Genomic DNA, 20,237 nt, shown 5'->3' with positions numbered 1-20,237 from the left:
GTGTGTGTGGGCGAGTCCGTTCATTTCAAAAGTACGGCGGATAGTCCGGCGGATTTAGTCCGCCGTACCTAGTCCGCCGCAAAAGTACCGTGTGTGGGCAGGTAGCTCGTTTGGAAAGTCCGGTGGACAGTCCGGGTGACCAGTCCACCAGACTAAGTCCGCCGGATAGTCTGATACGTGTGTACGCGGCATAAAGAGGACTGGTCATGGCAGTCTACATGTATAGAAGTATAGAGGACCTGTCATGGTTGTTTACATGTATATGAGTATAAAGAGGACCTGTCATGGTTGTTTACATGTATAGGAGTATAAAGAGGACATGTCATGGTTGTTTACACGTATAGGAGTATAAAAAGGACCTGTCATGGTTGTTTACATGTATAGGAATATAAAGAGGACCTGGCATGGCTCTATACATGTATATAGGAATATAAAAAGGACCTGTTATGGCTCTATACATGTATATAGGAGTATAAAAAGGACCTCTTATGGCTCTATACATGTATATAGGAGTATAAAGAAGACCTCTCATGGATGTTTAGACCCCTTTCACACCAGGGCGTTTTGCAGGCGATATAGCGTTAGAAATAGCGCCTGCAATCCGCCCTAAAAAAGCTGCACCATTGTCTGTGGTGTGAAAGTCCGAGGGCTTTCACACTACAGCGGTGCGCTGGCAGGACGTCAGGAAAAGTCCTGCCAGCAGCTTCTTTGGAGCGGTGAAGGAGCGGTGTGTTTAGCGCTCCTCCACCGCTGCTCCCCATTGAAATCAATGGGGCAGCTCTGTAATACTGCCGGCAAAATGCCGCTATTGCGGCATATTGCTGGCGGTTTTAACCCTTTCTCGGCCGCTAGCAGGGGGTAAAAGTGCACCGCTAACGGCCGAAATGCGCCACAAATCCGGCGGTAAAACGCCGCTAAAAATAGTGCAGTTTTACCACCGACGCAATGGGCGGTGTGGTGTGAAAGGGGTCTTACATGTATAGGAGTATAAAGTGGACCTGTAGTCGACTAAAACATAGGACATTTTGGTAGACTAAAATGTACTGGAGATTTATTGTCACTTGCCACGCATTGTGGATTGTCATTTACCACATCACCTGCCACACGTTGCGGATTGTCACTTGCCACGCATTGCAGATTGTCACATGCCACATCACCTGCCACGCCACCTGTCACAAGTTGCGGATTGTCACTTGCTTGCTACCATTGTCACTTGTCTGCAAAGGTGCCAATTTCACTTGCTGTGTCCCAGAGTGAAGTCAGGCGGCAGAGAGACGATGTAATCTGTCTGCTGCCCATGGCTGCACTGTGACAGCAGAACTGCAGTGATGCAGGGCAGGCAGTGAGAAGATGCCATCTCTCTGCTCCCCGGCCCACTGATTTGCCAGCCCTCCTGCTCACCGGCTGACTGCCCTGTTCGCCATTCCATCCATTCGAATTAATATTCACTTTCCTAACACTGAACTGCCTCTCCACCAATCAGGTGCACGGGTCTGTTACCTGTCACCTGATTGGCTGAAAGGACATGTGCTGCAATTGGACATCTATCAGGAAGAGGGGAGGAGATGCATGGAGGACACAGGAGCTGCTGTCTGACCTGCTGCAAGATCCCACAGGGTAAGTGTTGGGCAGACAGTGAGTGGGCAGGGGGGTCACATTGGCAGTATTTGATGGGGGAAAGTGGCAGCATTTGATGGGGCACAGTGGCAGCATTTGATGGGGCACAGTGGCAGCATTTGATGGGGCACAGTGGCTGCATTTGATGGGGCACAGTGGCTGCATTTTATGGGGCACAGTGGCTACATTTCATGGGGCACAGTGGCTGCATTTTATGGGGCACAGTGGCTGCATTTGATGGGGCAAAGTGGCTGCATTTTATGGGGCGCAGTGGCAGCATTTGATGGGGCACAGTGGACAGGGAAAACATGGGTACAAAGATCAATTGTCAGATTCAAAACATAGCTTATCAAAATTTATAGAGAGAAACCACTTGAAGTTGTACCCACCTTGTTCTCCAGATAGGCAGGTGCTGTGCAGGCTGCTCAGGCTCAGTTCACACTGAATCACAGCAGGCACAGCCATACAAGAAGCTTTCTGCAGACCCTCCCTTCCCTCACATTGAAGAAGATGGAAGAGGTGGGTGGCTGGAGCAATTGACTGGTGCAGAAGCTGAGTGTTCTGAATGTTGGGGTGGCCACGGCCTCTGATGTCACTGGTTGCTAGATGCCGGGCAGCAGGCGATTCTAGCAACCAGTGCAGTGCACAGCCTCCCTGCTCCTGCTGACTGATCCGGGTGGCTACTATGGAGTCCGAGTACGGTACTACTCCTGACATTCCCATTGGATCCCATGGTCGGGCCGGCCCTGACTCCAAGGCAAAAGGAAAGCAAAACATGGCAGTAAAGACTGCTCCTAAACTCTATTCACATGGAAAGGCTTTTCATCAGTCTATCACAGAGTCTACCATGCATTAAATGCTGTTCACTTAGGTAGTCATTAACATACTATGACAGCCTAGCTGTGACTGTCAAACCTTCGGCATATAATCAAAAGCCACTTAACATATTAAACTATTAACACACACATACTGTATAACTTAAAAATGCACGTATAGGAGTATTTTTATTAATAAAAATAATATTTATTATTTATCAAATATAGTATGATTTGATGTTATATGTAGGCCATATATTTACTGTAAATAACCTATTTCAAAAGCTGTATGCATTCAAATGATAAGAAACATAGATATTTATATATATTGTCATATGTAGCCTCATGAAACCTCATAAATTGTTCAAAGTAGACTGAATATGCAAGTAGGCATCTAAAATAGAACCTACTGGGGATGGGCATTTTTAACAATCTGAATATCCACTCTTAAGCTGTTATTTTTCACTCTTACCACCTATGAATAGCTGTCTGTGCTGTTATTTTTTATTTTCATTGTATCCCTGTCACAGTAGAAATGTCAGCTCAGTGTCAAGCTGTATGAATCCCATAGAGTCCTGTAGCAGGGTGTTACAGGAAGAGGGTGGCATGAGGCAGGCTGCCTCCCTTCATGGGAGCTATTTCACACCAGAAGTGCCTCTTCAATCATTTCGTACACAGGGTAAAGAGTGATCATTTGACTGCTGCTGTGCTCTGTCACTAGAGCCACTAAACCCATCGGAAAGACTGGTTTATCCTCCACACTGGGCTTTGGGCGTTTGGTAAGCTAGTGTCTATGATTGGCACTGAATTCCAAAGAGATTTGAGCGGACAATTTGGTGCGACCGTAAAACCAGATATACCACACTGTGCCATTCTGGGGCTCATGGGAGAGAGGAGGCAGAGGAGCATGTTCATCATGTAGCAGTAAAGCTGCTCCTTGGTAGGCTCCCCTTCAGGAGTGTTAAATTTCCCCTTTATACCTATTCTGAACTAAGTAGCAATTGAGTTATGCCGCATACACACGACCGGAATTTCCGGCAGACTAGGCCCGATGGAATCAGTCCGTCGGACAATCCGATCGTGTGTGGGCTAATCTGATAGTTTTTCACATAAAAAATCAGATGGACCTAGAAATAGAACATGTTTCAAATCTGTCCGACGCACTCAATTCCTATGGGGAAAACCGTCCCTCTGTATGCTGGTCCGACAGACCAAATACGACGTAAGGGAAGCTATTGGCTACTGGCTATTGACCTTCCTTTTTTAGTCCCGTCTTACATCATCACATTCAAAACAAACGGACTTTCGAGCAGACTTAGTGTGTGACCAAGTCCGTTCGTTCGGAAGGTCAGTTGAACTCAGCCGAAAGTCCGTCGGGAAGACCGCCGGAAAGTCTGGTCGTGTGTACGTGGCATAAGAGAGATTTCTAAGGAGACACAAGAATGCTTATCCCCATTACAGACAAGCAATGGGTTTCAGGCCTTTATTTACACACAACAAATAGAAATAGTTATATAAGATTAAATGCCCTGAACTGTAATTCCTAAAGCCTAAATTGCTGTTTACTCTGTACATTTTTTAATTGTTCAGTAAAGAGCATAAATTAAGAAGCTTTTGTTGATATGTTCAGTGAAAACTTTCAGCATATGACGTTGGCTTTGTTTGCTGGGTGGCTGCTGGAGTGGTCGTTGGTCTTTTGGATAAGGATATTAACAGCCGATACTTTGAGAGAGCGCATTTAGCAGCCAATTGAGATCAGGAGTGGGTGGTGGTTTAGTGACGGAAGTTCCAATAGCCGGGAAGGCCCACCATCTGGGCATCCATGTCTCATAGATCTCAGTTTTTGAACAGGTTACCCTTATGGACTAAACCCGCAACCATTGCGTAAAGTGGGTCTCTGACACAAAAAGTAAAGCAATATTGCAGAACCTGAGTGTATAAAAAGCTGGTGAGATATAGTGGGAGCTTCAGCTCGCCGCCCCTACAACGCTATACCAGGGGTTCCCATCCGAGAAACTCTCTACCAGTCACATCCTTGATCACTGGTATACTCTCTGGGCTGGCAGTAGCAAAACATTTGGTTTAATTTTAATGCAGTCTTAATAGTGCTTTTTATTATATTGCCTTTTTGTGTGATGACAGCACTGACCTCAGGCAAGAGGTCTTTGCAACATGACATTTAATTTAACACTTCTGTTCTGACAGGGTGAAAATACAGGTTAAAAAAAAAATATTGAGAAAACAAGTAATCTCTGAGAGTAAAAGGCTAAGTTCATCATTGGAACAAGTTACATGTTACATCTGTATTTTAGACATGTGCGATTAGTTTTGTACAAATCAAAAATTTGTGAGAATTTCCGGAAATTCGTACATTCATACGAATCCCAAATATAAATTTTTATGCATACGAATTCTGTACGAAATACGAAATTCTGTATAGTACTTCGGATCCAAATTCCGTTACATCAGAATCAGACAGAATGTTCGTTAACTACGATTATTTGTTATGATGAAGTTAAAATCCCCAGGAAGTCAGCACAGCACAGGGATGGTGGAAGCCCCTCATAATGAAAAATTCATCATAACGAGAATTCGTAATTGTTACGAAAAGTTAACGAACCTACAAGCTAAAAACCCAGGAAGTCATCACAGCACAGGGATGGTGGGAGCCCCTCATAATGATAAATTCATCATAACGAGAATTCGTAATTGTTACGAAAAGTTAACAAACCTAAAAGTTAAAAACCCATGAAGTCATCACAGCACAGGGATGGTGGGTGCCCCTCATAATGATAAATTCATTATAACGAACATTCATAATTATTGTAACTAAATTTCGTATTTCGTATGAATCCGAATTGAATTTCAGACACGAATTACGAAATATGAATTCATTTTTAATACGAAAAGGATGGGAACGAAACTAAACAAATTTTTTGACGGCGCACATGTCTACTGTATTTAGGATGTACCATATAACATGAACCAACTCCCGCCCTGCTCACCTGCCTCACCCCTTCCACTGTGACAGCTGGTGGGGGATACTCTCGGAACTCCTTACTTTTGGAGAAACGGGCTAAACAACTGGAGGGAGAATGTGCAGGAGGCTGACACTGCACCCACAATTCACTGATCACGGGTGCAATATCTTGCAGGCTTCTGAGGGAAAGAATGATAAATGCACATTTGTTCTGTAAAAATATGTGCATTTATTATTTTTTCCTAAAAGGGGAACTTTTCCTTTAATGCCGTACTATAATAACAATCTCAGAATGGCGACTCAGATTGCAACAAATGCTGTCTGCTGCTCTTTAAGGTACACTAAAAAGTTAGAAAGTGTGTCTCTCCTACTAGTGTTTAAAACTGGCAACATCTGGGTAGTATACGTACTACAAACAATTGAAAAATATAGCTTTGGGTCACAAAAGCCAAATAAATGTCTATGGATATAGTGGAGAGATTTATAGTACTCCCCATAATTTCCTGATGTTTGTACGACTATCTCCTTTCATGTCTGAATATAGTATAAAACACTAGTAGTAATTCCCCGAGGTGGTGAGCGGTCAGTGCACTGGCAGGTAGTGTCCTCCTAGCAATGATGTTCCAATAATGTCATCCAACTTACTTGAGCCGAACACCGCCCCCCGCCACCCCCGGTAGGGTTCGCAACAGAGACTGCGAACAGACCGAAAATTCAGTTCTATACTAGTGTTCTCCAGTATCCTTATGTGTAGATAAAGACATAGCATGGTGACAATGCTGCTGGTATAATACACACAACCTTTATTAAGACCACCAGTTAGTATCTGTCTAGCAAAGGGGCTTTGTCCAAATATACCCTTCAGATTCATGTAGGCATTTCAAAGGTAGATGATGGAAATGGGATTCTTATTTAAGCAACTAAACTTAAAAACTAAAGGTTGGAAGCACAAACATTTCTAAAATATCTGATGCTGTAGCATTACCAGTATCTGTTCTGCCTCCAGCAGGATATTAATTAATTTGTTTTGCTTGCAAGATCAGATTTGACCACAAGATAGAGCCAGTGGTAAATGTAATGTTTTTTTCAGAAACTATAAACTGTTCACCTTTAACAAAAGTTCCTATCATTCTTCAGTCAAAGGAAGAGAAACAGGTGCATCCTGGGAACTCAAACTCCATCTTGTAGACTGAAAGAAGAGACCAGCTATCAGAGCGCATGTTGGACTAAAACTTGCATCCGCTTGCATCCCTTAAGCACAGCATCGCTGGTTAGAATTACTTACCATCTATAGCCTAGCTTATTTGTTGTATTTCTGTATATTTAATATACTGAATATATGTAGCTGTATTTGTTTTTTATTATTAGTTTCACCCCACCCTGTTTTGTTAATAAAACTTCAAAATGACACTCAGGCTGGCTTTTTGCAATATAGAAGGGTTTAGCTGCATGCCGAGCTACACACAGGGAAACGTGTAGCGGGGACAGAACGGGATTCTTCATTGGAAACATCTGAACGCCCTAATTTGGAGAAGTGTCAACATCTTTAGGCATTATAGTCAATAAAAAATGCAACTGTGTTTTTTTCTTTTTTTTGTTAGCTGAGCTTTTCCATTGTTTTTTGTGAGTCTTACAGAAGTAACACTAGTGTTTACAACTGTACCCAGTTTGCCAGTGAGCATTTTAAATATATCTCCCATTAAAAAGCATGTCCTCCTACAAAAGCTCCAGGCCATAAACAGCAAGTAAATCAATCTAACGAAGTAATTAAAATCAGGTAATAAATGTAGTCTTCCAACATAACACAGAATGGCTCCCGTACAACATCAGCTTTATTTAGCCATTTCTGCTGCTACTAAATTCAATTTATCTGCTCCTCTTCCTGTGCTGCTGCTGTAGAGCACCAATAATTCCTTATAAGACAAACACAGTATGCCTCTGCAGTGCACCACACAACCTTCATTTTATTGATCTGTAGCTAATATTTCTTTAAAAAGCCATTAAAAAAGAACCAGGTTAGATAGCTGGTCATTAATCCCTTTTCCCTTTTTTTTTTTTTTTGCAGAAAATTATTTTAAATGCAAAAGACTGCTTTAAAAATACTAAGTTTTAATTGGAATTGTGTAAAGCCTAAATTCTATTAAATACATGCAGTACACTTTATTTAACTAAGCCACATAAAGTATTAGGTCAACAAGGTGACAGCTATAACCACTTATGTGAAAAGAATCAAAGTGACCTTTTTTCCAGTTGTTCAAGCACATTTAAGCAAATATATAACTTTATGTAACTGAAATAAGGGGCTATGTAGGAAAATGGAATGGTAGGCACACTCTAGTCTCACAGTCGACCTGTGGTTCCCCAGTGTGCCAGTCACAGCTTCATTTATGTGTGTATGGCATGCTGACAGCACCCAGCGGGCCAATAACTATAGAGATAATTGATTTCTATAGTGCCCGCAGGTGCCTGTTTACTCCACACAGTTAACTGGTAGTTAACTCTACTGAATAGTTCCTGCTCCACTCTGTTGAACACACTATACAGTAAGTTAAATAAAGAATATGTAATGGGACCTAAAAGTACCAAAGATAATAATGTCTACAGTCATTTGGTTTACCACATGAGCATGCCACAAACTGGGGCGTCAGGAAATGTACTCAACTAACAAACTACCCTTCATCCAATTAAAAAAATCACTGGGCACATCTAGTAATATGTTGTAGTGTTTTGCAATATCCAGTAGCAGTAGTAGCTTATCATAAATCAGCCTTTAATTAATCTGCCCACTCTACTGGAAGCAAGTATGTTGTGTTTGATCATTTGGTATATATAGATATATATCTATCTATATATATCTATCTATATATATATATATATATATATATATCTATATAGATATAGATATATCTATATTGATATATCTTTACAGGCATACCCCACTTTTAAGTACACAATGGGGTTTATTTACTAAAGCTGGAAAGTGCAAAATCAGGCTCACTTCTGCATAGAATCCAATGAGCTTCTAATCCAATGAGCTTGTTCAATTAAGCTTTGGTAATAAAACCTGGAAGCTCATTGGTTTCTATGCAGAAGTGACCCTGATTTTTTAATCCCCATTGTGTACTTAAAAGTGGGGTATGCCTGTATATAGATAGATAGATAGATAGATAGATAGATAGATAGATAGATAGATAGATAGATAGATAGATAGATAGATAGATAGGTATAGATATAGATATACTGTAGATAATATGTAAAAGGTGTCTGTTTTCTGCCTAGCAAAAATCTTTTTTTGTTTTGTTTTTTGTTTTAGAAGCAGACATCAGGTTTCTTTGGGTGGACACTTCTCAAAGAAATGTCATTGGAAATATTTACACAAGCTGCCCTCTAAAACAATTAGTATATGGATACTATTATTGTATTTTGAGCAAATGCCAGTTAGCAGTTGGATGCCTCCATTGTCTTTACAGTAATAATGGGCAATTATTGGGAAATGTTTCACCTATTGAATGGATGTTAATGCACTACAAAGGTTTCATTGCTTCATTGGGTTTACTGCGAAGAACTTTAAAAGATGCAAAGCAAAGCAGCATGTTTCTTGTTTTTGTAATGGGTATCTCTACCCACTACTATTCATTATCCACTTTCAGACCGGACCAATTTGCTGGTCAAAGACCAGACCACTTTTTGCGATTCGGCACTGCGTCGCTTTAACTGACAATTGCGCGGTCGTGCGACGTGGCTCCCAAACAAAATTGACGTCCTTTTTTTCCCACAAATAGAGCTTTCTTTTGGTGGTATTTGATCACCCCTGCGGTTTTTATTTTTTGCGCTATAAACAAAAATAGAGCGACAATTTTGAAAAAAACGCATTATTTTTTACTTTTTGTTATAATAAATATCCCCCAAAAATATATAAAAAAACATTTTTTTCCCTCAGTTTAGGCCGATACGTATTCTTCTATATATTTTTGGTAAAAAAAAATCGCAATAAGCGATTATTGATTGGTTTGCGCAAAAGTTATAGCGTTTACAAAAATAGGGATAGTTTTATAGCATTTTTATTAATAATTTTTTATTCTTTTTTTTTTACTAGTAATGGCGGCGATCAGCGATTTTTATTGTGACTGCGACATTGTGGGGGACCCATCGGACATTTTTGACACATTTTTGGGACCATTGTCATTTATACAGTAATCACTGCTATATAAATGCAGTGATTCCTGTGTAAATGACACTGGCAGTGAAAGGGTTAACCAGTGGGTGGCAGTGTAGGGGTTAAGTGTTCCTAGGGGAGTGTTACTAACTGTGGAGGGGTTGGGCTTTCATTTAGTGTACACTGATCTCTGCTCCAATCACATGGAGCAGAGATCAGCGTCACTAGTTGCTAGGCAGAATAGACAAATGTTGTTTACACAGCATTTGCTCTATTCGGCCGCTCCGTGAGACGATCGCGGGGATGCCCGTGGCGATCGAGTCCGCGGGTCCCGCGACCGGACTCACGGGGGTCCCGACCAGCGCGGGAGTGCGCCGCCGGCGGCGCGCTCCCGATGGCAGGGCGGCATCGAATATTGGACGTACCTGTACGCCAATATGCCTGCCCGTGCCATTCTGTCGACGTACATCGTCGTGCGCTGGTCGGGAAGTGGTTATACTGATTAAGCTCATATACTTTATTTACTAAAAAAAAAAAATACAAAAAAATATGTTTTACTATCTAATTTTTATTCTGCAAGTATTATAAAACCAGTATACTGAAGAGCCAACTGATTTGTAAATATACAGGATTTTGACCACAGTTGATTAGAATTGTAGGAAATATTTTAATGGTTTCATGTTAATAAGTGTTTCTGTTTGATTGGGCTATCTCTCGCTGTGCAGTGTAAAATAAATGTGCTGAATATTACAAAACAGTGTAAATTAAGCAAAGTCAATGGAACACTGTGTTGCTATTATACACATCAATTGCATGCAAAAAAAATAAAAATAAGCCAGTTAGAAGAAAGCTCTTTATAAAAAAATAAAATCAGTTACAGTTACCCTTTAAGACGAACAGTGCTTAGTCCAGTTCAATATTCTCTTGCACAAACATCTTAGTATGTCGAATCCGATCCCTAGATTCTTCAGAGATGTCAGTAGGGAATGGAGAATTGATTTTCAGTGGCAGACACAGGCACATCCTATCCAAACAGAAATAGTGATACTTTCTAGATGAATTAATTCCCAGAGCACTATTATGTTATTGCAATATACTGCTATATTTTTATCCATGAATGAGCTTTGATGTTAACCACATATCAGGATATAGTCCTAGCAGCTATTTTTTTCTAAACGACTCATGGACTATAATGTAGTACAGCAGCCGATGTATTTATATTCCTCAATAAAGTTATGATGACCATGAGAAGATACGCAAAAAAATGACTTTTTCATTTTCTAGTCAAATCACAAAGTACATCCTGATAAGTTGCCTGGCTTAGAGAAGAGCTGTACTTTTATAGACTAGTGTATGTAGACATTTGTTTCCATTTATCCTAAAAAGATTATTCTAAGCATTCATATTGACTGGTGTGAAAGAGTTAAAGTAAAGCACATACTGGTCTCAAAAGGATTTCAAACTAGCCCTGAAGAACCTCCGCTACTTAAGGGCAAGTGTATAAATGCATCAGAGAACAATAAGCTTGAGATCAGTTTTTGATTTGCTTTCATTGATCAATAAAAGTCAATGCAAATTCATGGCAAGTGCAAGGTACAGTCTTGGCAAATTCATTTTAAGCATCTTAAAGTGGAAGTAAACCCTCCTATCATTTTCAGCCATGGAAGCTTCCATCTTGGCCTCTGATAATTCTTAAACTGCCATAATGCTGCACATGTGATCAGTTATGACACCAGCCATTTGATAGTTTGAAAGTTTGGTTGAGAGCAAAACCAATGTAAAAATAAGCATTTCCGGCATGCCGGGAATGTAAGTGTTTTTTGAAACTATTAAATCGATGGGTTTGTGCTTAAGTGCATCTCAAAAGTCCATGCACGCTAACCATGAATATATCAAAGGATACCAAGCCTGTATGTAAATATAACCCCCTACCTCTGCCTTTCTCTGTGTTGAACCTGCAATGACAGCTCAAGAAATAAAAGGCAGAGGTAAGGATTTTCAATTGCATAGGAAAAGCGGAAAAATTAAATCAATATAGTATATTTAATTAATCATGTATTTAATTATCATGTATATGAGATTTGTTGTTTTCTATAAATATTCCTGTAATATACATTCCCTAAAATGAACCTCTGGGCCAAGGGTATATGCCATACTGCTGTCCTAAATAGACAAGAAAAGTGTTCTCAGGTTACCAGATTCACAGTAACTTTACATTGAGTGAGTTCATTTAGCAGCCAATTGAGGTCAGTATTGTGTGGTGGTTTAGTGACAGAGGTTCCAATAGCGGCGGTGGCCGGGAAGGCCCACCATCTGGGCACCCATGTCTCATAGATCTCAGTTTTTGAACAGGTTACCCTTATGGACTAATCCTGGAACCATTGCGTAAACTGGGTCTCTGACGCAAAAAAGTAAAGAAGTATTGTAGAACTTGAGTGTATAGAAAGCTGGTGAGATGTTTTGGGAGCTTCAGCTCGCCGGCCCTGCAACGCTATACCAGGGGTTCCCACCTGGAAACTCTCTACCAGTCTCATCCTTGATCACTGGTATACTCTCTGGGCTACCAGTAACAAAACATTTGGTTTAATTTAATGCAGTCTTAATAGTGCTTAATAGTGCTTTTCTGTACGAAATACAAAATTTCGTATACGAACTTTGGATCCAAATTCTGTTACAACAGAATTGGACAGAATGTTCGTTAACTGCGGTTATTCATTATGATGAGGTTAAAAACCCCAGGAAGTCAGCACAGCACAGGGATGGTGGGAGCCCCTCATAATGATAAATTCATCTTAATGAAAATTCATAATTGTTACAAAAATTTAATGAACCTACAAGTTAAAAACCCAGGAAGTCAGCACAGCACAGGGGTGGTGGGATAGCAATAGGGCCTGTGTCGATGTACTTTGGACCGATGTATGATGGCATCAGTTTTATATCAGTTTGAGATGCTTCTAAAATAATTCAAAATTGATTGACAGCTGCATTTGACCTGCAGTTGACCTCCTTTTGACCTGCATTCAACCTCCTTCAAGTGGGTTTTGCATTATCATAGATATGTGTGAACACAGGCCCTTTAGTTTGTTTTCAGACACACTCTCTGTACAAGTGAGAGGAGATTAAACTTTCAGGTCTGACAATGTTTGCAGGTACATTGTGACTTTCCTATTTCCTTTACTTCCCAAATACTTTTGGCACAATGTCCTTAAAGTGGTTGTAAACCTCAGTCATGGAATCTTAGCAAAGCACATATATCGGTAGTGTTTACTTTATTTCTCTCCAAAGTGCTGAGTGTCATTTCTCTCTGTTGCTTTGTTCCTCTGTTATCAACATGAGTCGCTTCTGAGTAGTTTTCCCGACATGTGAGATACATTTGTGTCAGGAGGGGGGTGGGGGGGTTCAGAACAGAGCTTGCCTATTCTCAACAGTTCTTCTGCTGTGAGGAGGGGGGGTGTTCCTTTTCTTCCAACAAGCTCTCACGTACTGTAAATTCAATCTCTCTGCCCTCTTCTCTATGCTCCTGATGAATAAAGATTTTTTAGCACAATCTGTACTTTTGAAGGGGTGTAGAGAACAGAAGACAGCAGATAAACAAGTAAAACCTATGTAGGAGGATTTCTTTCATCTCTGTGTATCATCTGAGTCTGTTCACTATACTGAGGGTTTACAATCACTTTAAGGTATGCATAGCCTCCCTAGAGTCTGGCTCAGGTTGGGAATTTACTAGCAGGAGCGGTAACCCCGAACCAGACTCGGGATCGCATCGCTGGATGCAGGGGAGGACACAGTGAGACTTACTCACCTTGTCCCCTCGATCCAGCGATGTCCCCCGTGCTGTGTGATCGAGCTGTCCTCCGCTCGATTCACAGTGCCGAATGCCACCGAGTTCCGTTCCCTGCGACGTTACGGCGCACGGGAGTGGAGAACGGCGGCAAATTCAAAAAAGTAAAAACACACAAAACACACACAGCACTGTAATCTTACAGATTACAGTGCTGCATTAAAAATTACACACACCCCTTGTCCCTAGTGGTCTGTCCAGTGCCCTGCATGCACTTTTATATTATAAATACTGTTTTTTCTGCCTGGAATTTGGAGATTGTCCATAGCAACCAGAAAGTGTCCCTTTTTCAGTGTTTTAGGATTTGATTACATTATTGAATAATTTTTATTATTCTTTATTATATTATAAACTTTATCATACCCGGGATGTCTGCTAGACTCTGGTTTGAAGAGATTTAAGAGCGTTATTCCTAAAAATTACAGGACTACAAAATAAAACGCCAGATTTCCATGTAAAATAATTGTACCGCTTTCAGCACCTAATTCCAGACTGAATCATGCCGCCAGGGAGGTTAAAATAAACCTCCAACAAACCTGGACAAATCAATCTGAACATATGTTGAAAATTATGCATAATCAAAGATTACCTTTGAAAAAAACAGCATGCCAAAATTCCTAGTAGATTTAGAGATAAATGCACCTAACTTTATTAATGTAAATGTGGACTTTTTCTGTAAAGGTTGAGTTTGGCTTTATCCCTTCCTCCCTACTGGTCATTGGAATTAACCACTAAACTAAAGGACATATAGAGAATATCCGGAGGTGGGCTGTGTACCAAAAAATTCAAGATTTGCTTGTAAGTCAAGATGTCTAGACCTTCTTATTTCCTGACTTGCGATTTTCACTGACGGTAACCTCTACCCAAGTATCTCCTCATCGTGTGCACAGTATATTCCCCATGTTTGTGAAAGATTTACTTTAACAAAAGAGATAATTCTATGTCTATATTTTTGTCATGGATCCGCAGTAATGTTTGTCTGTCAGCTTACCTCTCCATGTGTTCAGCTTGAGAGACCAGCCGCCCTTCACCTGTTTGCTTAAGTAATCTCTCCTCAAAGCATGGCTCCATCCCAAGCCCTATCAGGGAACACTATATTAACCTGTGCACTGCAAGCCAGCCCTGCTGATCAATATTGTGTGTTTTGCTTCCCTGTGACTATACTTGTTTGCTTCATATCCTGACCTTGGCATGTTCCTTGACTATCTTTACCTGCTTGTTGCCCCGACCTTTGGCTATCTCCTGACTATCCTTTGTTGTCGCAGTCTGCTGCTTCCTCTCTAACTTCCTGTACTCTACAGTTAGCGTGAGCTGGGAGGCCCTGGGGGTCACGACCTGGAGCCAGATTGCAGCTAAATCCATCCCCACCACTAGGAGCCGCTGGTGAACACCCGCTGGCTCTTAGATTCCACGCCCTGGGAAATCTCATACTCTAGCTCCCAGTGTGATCAGTGTTGGTGCTCCAGAATACCTGCTCTTCTGAATCACCTACAGCTCCACCCGCAGCAGTCAGCCATAGTCTGGACTCAGGTGACCTGACAATTTTAGTCTGAAATTGCTGTTTTTCTAAGATGTGTGTGTAGCGATGACACTTTGGACAAAGTGTCTGTCATGTACAAATTTAGATTTTGCCTCAGAACAGTAAAGGGGTTCTGAGGGTTAATTTTGTAGGTTTAACTTTGACATCAGTTTGGCTGGGCTGTGTTAGAGTTCTGCCTGGTCATGTGTACAGTTAGGTGCACATGACAGGCTCAGAACAAGGCCTGGTTGGATGTTTTAGGTATCAGCTTCCCTGGAGCCAATCAGTGGGTGCGCCGGGCCCCGCTGAGGAGTCTGGGGAAGGGTACTTAAGATGTTGAGGTCATGTGTCCTGGGTTCGTTCGTTAGGCCTTAGCGATCTGTTCCCGATTCTAGACCCGGGTAGCCCTGCGAGGGGTCCTGGTAACGGGAGCATTTGTCGCTCCGCAACATGCCCTGGTTGGCTAACCCCAATAGATCCGCCTGGTCTGGGGTAGGGATCCATCTGTTCCCGAGTCTCAAAACCGGCTGGTCCAAGGCGCAGTAACTGAGGGAGGATTCAAGGCGTCCGGGTGTACTCTCTGTTTGGTGGGGCACCGCAGCTCGTGTAAGTGACCGGGGGAGGACTCTTCGGAGGAGGGCCGACAAGCTGGGATCCTGAGAAGTGCCTGGTTGCTGAGTTGTGAAGGACACTGATGAATTCACGCAGTACTGCCAAGGAGACAGAAAACGTTCCAGGTACTGAGGAAAAAGGTTCCTGTACACTTCTGTTACCAATTACTCAAGGTCAAAGATTTCACAAGTTCTGGATCAAAGTGCTGACTGCCATAATCTCTGACAAGAGGTTTGTTCAGCCTTGAAGCGCCCAGCTGCGAGTGGCTACTCTCTGGGTGGTATTAGAGACTTTCTGATATTAGCAGTTCAAGGTGCCTGAGTTTCTTCATCCTTGCCCTCTGTTCCCATATGAGACTGTGTTGTTGGATGTTACCCCTGCAAATAAAAACCTTTACTAAAGGACTTTTATGGTGTCAGCGTCCAAAGTGTTGGGTACTAACTCTGGGAACCCCTAGACGTGGAAGAACCAGCCAAGTGGAGGTAACAGGTAAGCCCAAAAGTTAAGGCCGCTCTGCCAAGGGTTTTGGCTGCTACATGTGCAAGACTCGTGAGATTTAGATCAGTGGTTGTAACTTGTGACATACAAGGGCTACAGTATGCAGGTTTAGAAGGAAAAAGTTGTGCAAAACCTAGTGAGTGGAATTCTGTAATTTTTTGCCTCTAATAGAAAAGCCATCACATATTGGAATGCATAAATGTTTTTCATAGTTGATTGTCTGTGGCTTTTAGGGGCAAATTTCTACAGGCTAGTACCAAACAATAATTACAGTGGAGTTCCACCCAATCCTGCTTCTGTCTCTTGGCCACCTAGGTGACTCCTCCTCTCCCCCTAGGTGGCCCCTCCCTTCCTGCAACCTTCTGGTACACGTCACAGTTCCCAGAAGATTGCCTGAGCACTAGTAGAGCGTAGTGCGACTTGTGCATGCACAGTGCGTGCCCTTGAGTGAAACAGCAAGCTGTCATGGTGTCCACAGGTGCCACGGAGAGGAGTGGGAGATGAGCGAGGCTCCGTGTGGCTGCATTGCTGAACCGTGGGGCAGGTGAGTGTCTGTTTACTAAAAGTCAAGAGCTGCACTTTTTGTAGCTGCTGACTTTTAACAAACTAAAAAACAAGTGAAACTCCGCTTTAAGGAGTTTACTATTCATGCCAATTAGATGGATATCATCAGTCCTGCTGATGTCTACTGTTAATTGAAACTTACAGACCCTGAAAGTCTGCAGATGTTTAGTGAAATTTCCTTCACATGTCGGATTTTCCTAGTCAATAAATATTGGGGGAGATCTACGAAAACTGGCGCACTCAGAATCTTGGGCAACTGTGCATGTTATCCAATCAGCTTCTAACTTCAACTTGCTCAATTAAACTTTGACAACAAAACCTGAAAGCTGACTGGTTTCTATGCAGAGCTAGATCAGGTTGTGCACTCGCCAGTTTTAGTAAATAACCCTATAGTTTCTGTGAGACAACAATGACTACACATGCAATCATTCCTGTGCAATGTCTATGTGGTTATCTGTAAAAAGAAAGATCCTTCAAGTAACAGTGCATGTAAGTTCATCTGCCAATTGATATGTATCATTACCTTTAGCTGGGAAAACAAAACTTGAAGATCATTCCCCCGCTGCTTATCTAACTTAAATGGGCAGTTAGGTGAAGTCCTTCTAAACTGGCTAATGTTCCCATCTCCAAAAAAACTGTAAAACCAGCAATACTGTCCATGTTGATTTTTTTTATATATCACATTTAATGCCATCAAATATTTTACAAGAGCAATTGGCAGTGTTTTTTAAAGCCGCTAGACATCTAATTAGATCCTGCTGGGCACAGCAGATTTTATTGCTATCAAATAAGGTACATTTACACTACCTGAGAACCAGTGCTTTGTTTAATGTCCCCAGGCTAGTGTTCCTGAGGGAGATACACTATTTAAGTGCTGTTCTAATAGCCTGTGGTATAAATTGTGTTTTTATGATAGTATTTGTAAGCACAATATGGCCACTAAATAAAGTAGTAAAATCTGTACTGTAGTGCGTGCTGAGTGCCACTATAGGCAGAAATGATAAAATATGATGTAATGTGTGTAGCAATAACAAGGATGCAACCACATGCATAAAATAGCCCTAAAGTAATGCAGTTAGCATATATTAACAGCATCATATAGCTACAAATATGGGTGTGGAGACTTGTGCATTAAAGGGTAGCTTACAATTTTTTTTTGTTGCCCACAACAACCAATTAGTCTCCATCTGTAATTTTTCCAGTGCACAGTTGGCCACAAAAGGAGGACTTTGGTGCTTGAGCAACAAGACAGACATTACCTTGTTAGCACAAACTTCCTACATAAGTCAATTATTGTTCCATAAGAAACTCTACAATTGAGTTTTTAATATGACTATGGGGGTTATTTACTAAAGGAAAATCCACTTTGCACTGCAAGTGCACTTGGAAGTAAAGTCGCTGTAGATCCAAGGGGGACATGCAAGGAGAATAAAAAACATTTTAGCTTGCACATGATTGGATGATAAAATCAGCAGAGCTTCCCCTCATTTCAGATCTACCCCTTAGGTTTAGAGTGACTGCACTTAAAAGTGCACTTGCAGTGCAAAGTGGATTTGCCTTTCGTAAATAAACCCCTATATGTAAAAATTGTATTGCTGTTTTAATAAGCCCCCTTACTGACAAGTAAAAAAGTTAGGTGGTATTGGGCTTTTTCTATTTCAATATTTCTATAATAACAATAGATTTTACAAATAAAGATCAAGAGCTAGCTAGTATACAGGCATACCCCACTTTTAAGTACACAATGGGGTTTATTTACTAAATCTGTAAAGTGCAAAATCAGACTCACTTCTGCATAGAATACAATGAGCTTCTAACCCCAGCTTGTTCAATTAAGCTTTGGTAATACAACCTGGAAGCTCATTGGTTTCTATGTAGAAGTGAGCCTGATTTTGCACTTTCCAGCTTTAGTAAATAAACCCTATTGAGTACTTAAAAGTGGGGTATGCCTGTACACTGGCCTTTTCCTATAAGGATGCATCATTGATGACAAAGAAGAACTAATTTAGACAATATTCAAAGTATACAAATTTCATGGAGTAGCAGTAATCCCACTCTGCCTTACATTTACTTACAGGAAAAGAGGGAAAGGTAACTGTATAAATACCTTTAAAAAATTGAAAGCATTTTCCACTCTCAACTGAAATTAGTAGTTATTATGAGTGAAATGTGGAAGGCATTACTTCTCTGTTAACCACTTTCAGACCGGACCATTTTGCTGGTAAATGACCAGAGGTCTTTTTACACTTTGGCACTGCGCTGCTTTAACTGGTAATTGCGCGGTCATGCAATGTTGTACCCAAACAAAATTTGCGTCCTTTTCTTCCCACAAATAGAGCTTTCTTTTGATGGTATTTGATTGCCTCTGCGATTTTTATTTTTTGCGATATAAACGTAAAAAGACCGCAAATTTTGAAAAAAAATGATATTTTCTACTTTTTGTTATTAGAAAAATCCAATAAACTCAATTTTAGTCATACATTTAGGCCAAAATGTATTCAGCCACATGTCTTTGGTAAAAAAAAAGTCAATAATTGTATATTTATTGGTTTGCGCAAAAGTTGTCACATCTACAAACTAAGGTACGTTTTCTGGAATTTACGCAGCTTTTAGTTTACGACTGCCTATCTCATTTCTTGAGGTGCTAAAATGGCAGGGCAGTACAAAACCCCCCCAAATGACCCCATTTTGGAAAGTAGACCCCCTAAGGAAATTGATAAGAGGCATGTTGAGCCCATTGAATATTTTATTTTTTTGCCTCAAGCGATTGAATAATGACAAAAAAAAAAATTTTTTTTTTTTTTTACACAAAGTTGTCACTAAATGATATATTGCTCACACATGCTATGGGCGTATGTGAAATGACACCCCAAAATAAATTCTGCTGCTTCTCCTGAGTATGGGGATACCACATATGTGGGACTTTTTGGGAGCCTAGCCGCGTACGGGGCCCCGAAAACCAAGCACCGCCTTCAGGCTTTCTAAGGGCGTAAATTTTTGAGTTCACTTCTCACTACCTATTACAGTTTTGAAGGCCATAAAATGCCAAGATGGCACAAAACCCCCACAAATGACCCCATTTTAGAAAGTAGACACCCCAAGCTATTTGCTGAGAGGCATGTTGAGTTCATGGAATATTTTATATTTTGCCACAAGTTGCGGGAAAATTACAAACTTTTTTTTTTTTTTTTTTTTTAACAAAGTTGTCACTAAATGATATATTGCTCATGCATGCCATGGGCATATGTGAAATGACACCCCAAAATAAATTCTGCTGCTTCTCCTGAGTACGGGGATACCACATATGTGGGACTTTTTGGGAGCCTAGCCGCGTACGGGGCCCCGAAAACCAAGCACCGCCTTCAGGCTTTCTAAGGGCGTAATTTTTTGATTTCACTCCTCACTACCTATTACAGTTTTGAAGGCCATAAAATGCCAAGATGGCACAAAACCCCCACAAATGACCCCATTTTAGAAAGTAGACACCCCAAGCTATTTGCTGAGAGGCATGTTGAGTCCATGGAATATTTTATATTTTGCCACAAGTTGCGGGAAAATTACAAACTTTTTTTTTTTTTTTTTTTTTTTCACAAAGTTGTCACTAAATGATATATTGCTCACGCATGCCATGGGCA

The 20,237-nt window shown here is 41.0% G+C and overlaps 1 protein-coding gene across 15 annotated transcripts in view; it reads right to left on the bottom strand.

Annotated features, from left to right (window-relative positions):
• The window catches only part of MAPK10 (mitogen-activated protein kinase 10), a 308,388-nt gene that overhangs the window by 215,420 nt on the left and 72,731 nt on the right, over positions 1-20,237 (bottom strand). For 4 of the 15 annotated variants that reach the window (XM_077476389.1, XM_077476390.1, XM_077476394.1 and 1 more), the window contains one exon: positions 10,453-10,592. The exons of the other annotated variants lie outside the window; for them this stretch is intronic. The gene's annotated coding sequence lies outside the window, so the exon portion shown is untranslated. The remainder of the gene's footprint in view (positions 1-10,452; positions 10,593-20,237) is intronic. 15 annotated transcript variants of the gene reach the window in all.

The sequence above is a fragment of the Lithobates pipiens genome, unplaced genomic scaffold (genome assembly GCF_037356315.1).
Source record: "Lithobates pipiens isolate NorthernLeopardFrog02 unplaced genomic scaffold, aLitPip1_a1.2 Scaffold_13, whole genome shotgun sequence".
Lineage (NCBI taxonomy): Eukaryota > Metazoa > Chordata > Amphibia > Anura > Ranidae > Lithobates > Lithobates pipiens.
The sequence above is the reverse complement of the archived record's forward strand: the minus strand, read 5'-3'. Positions and strand labels throughout refer to the sequence as shown.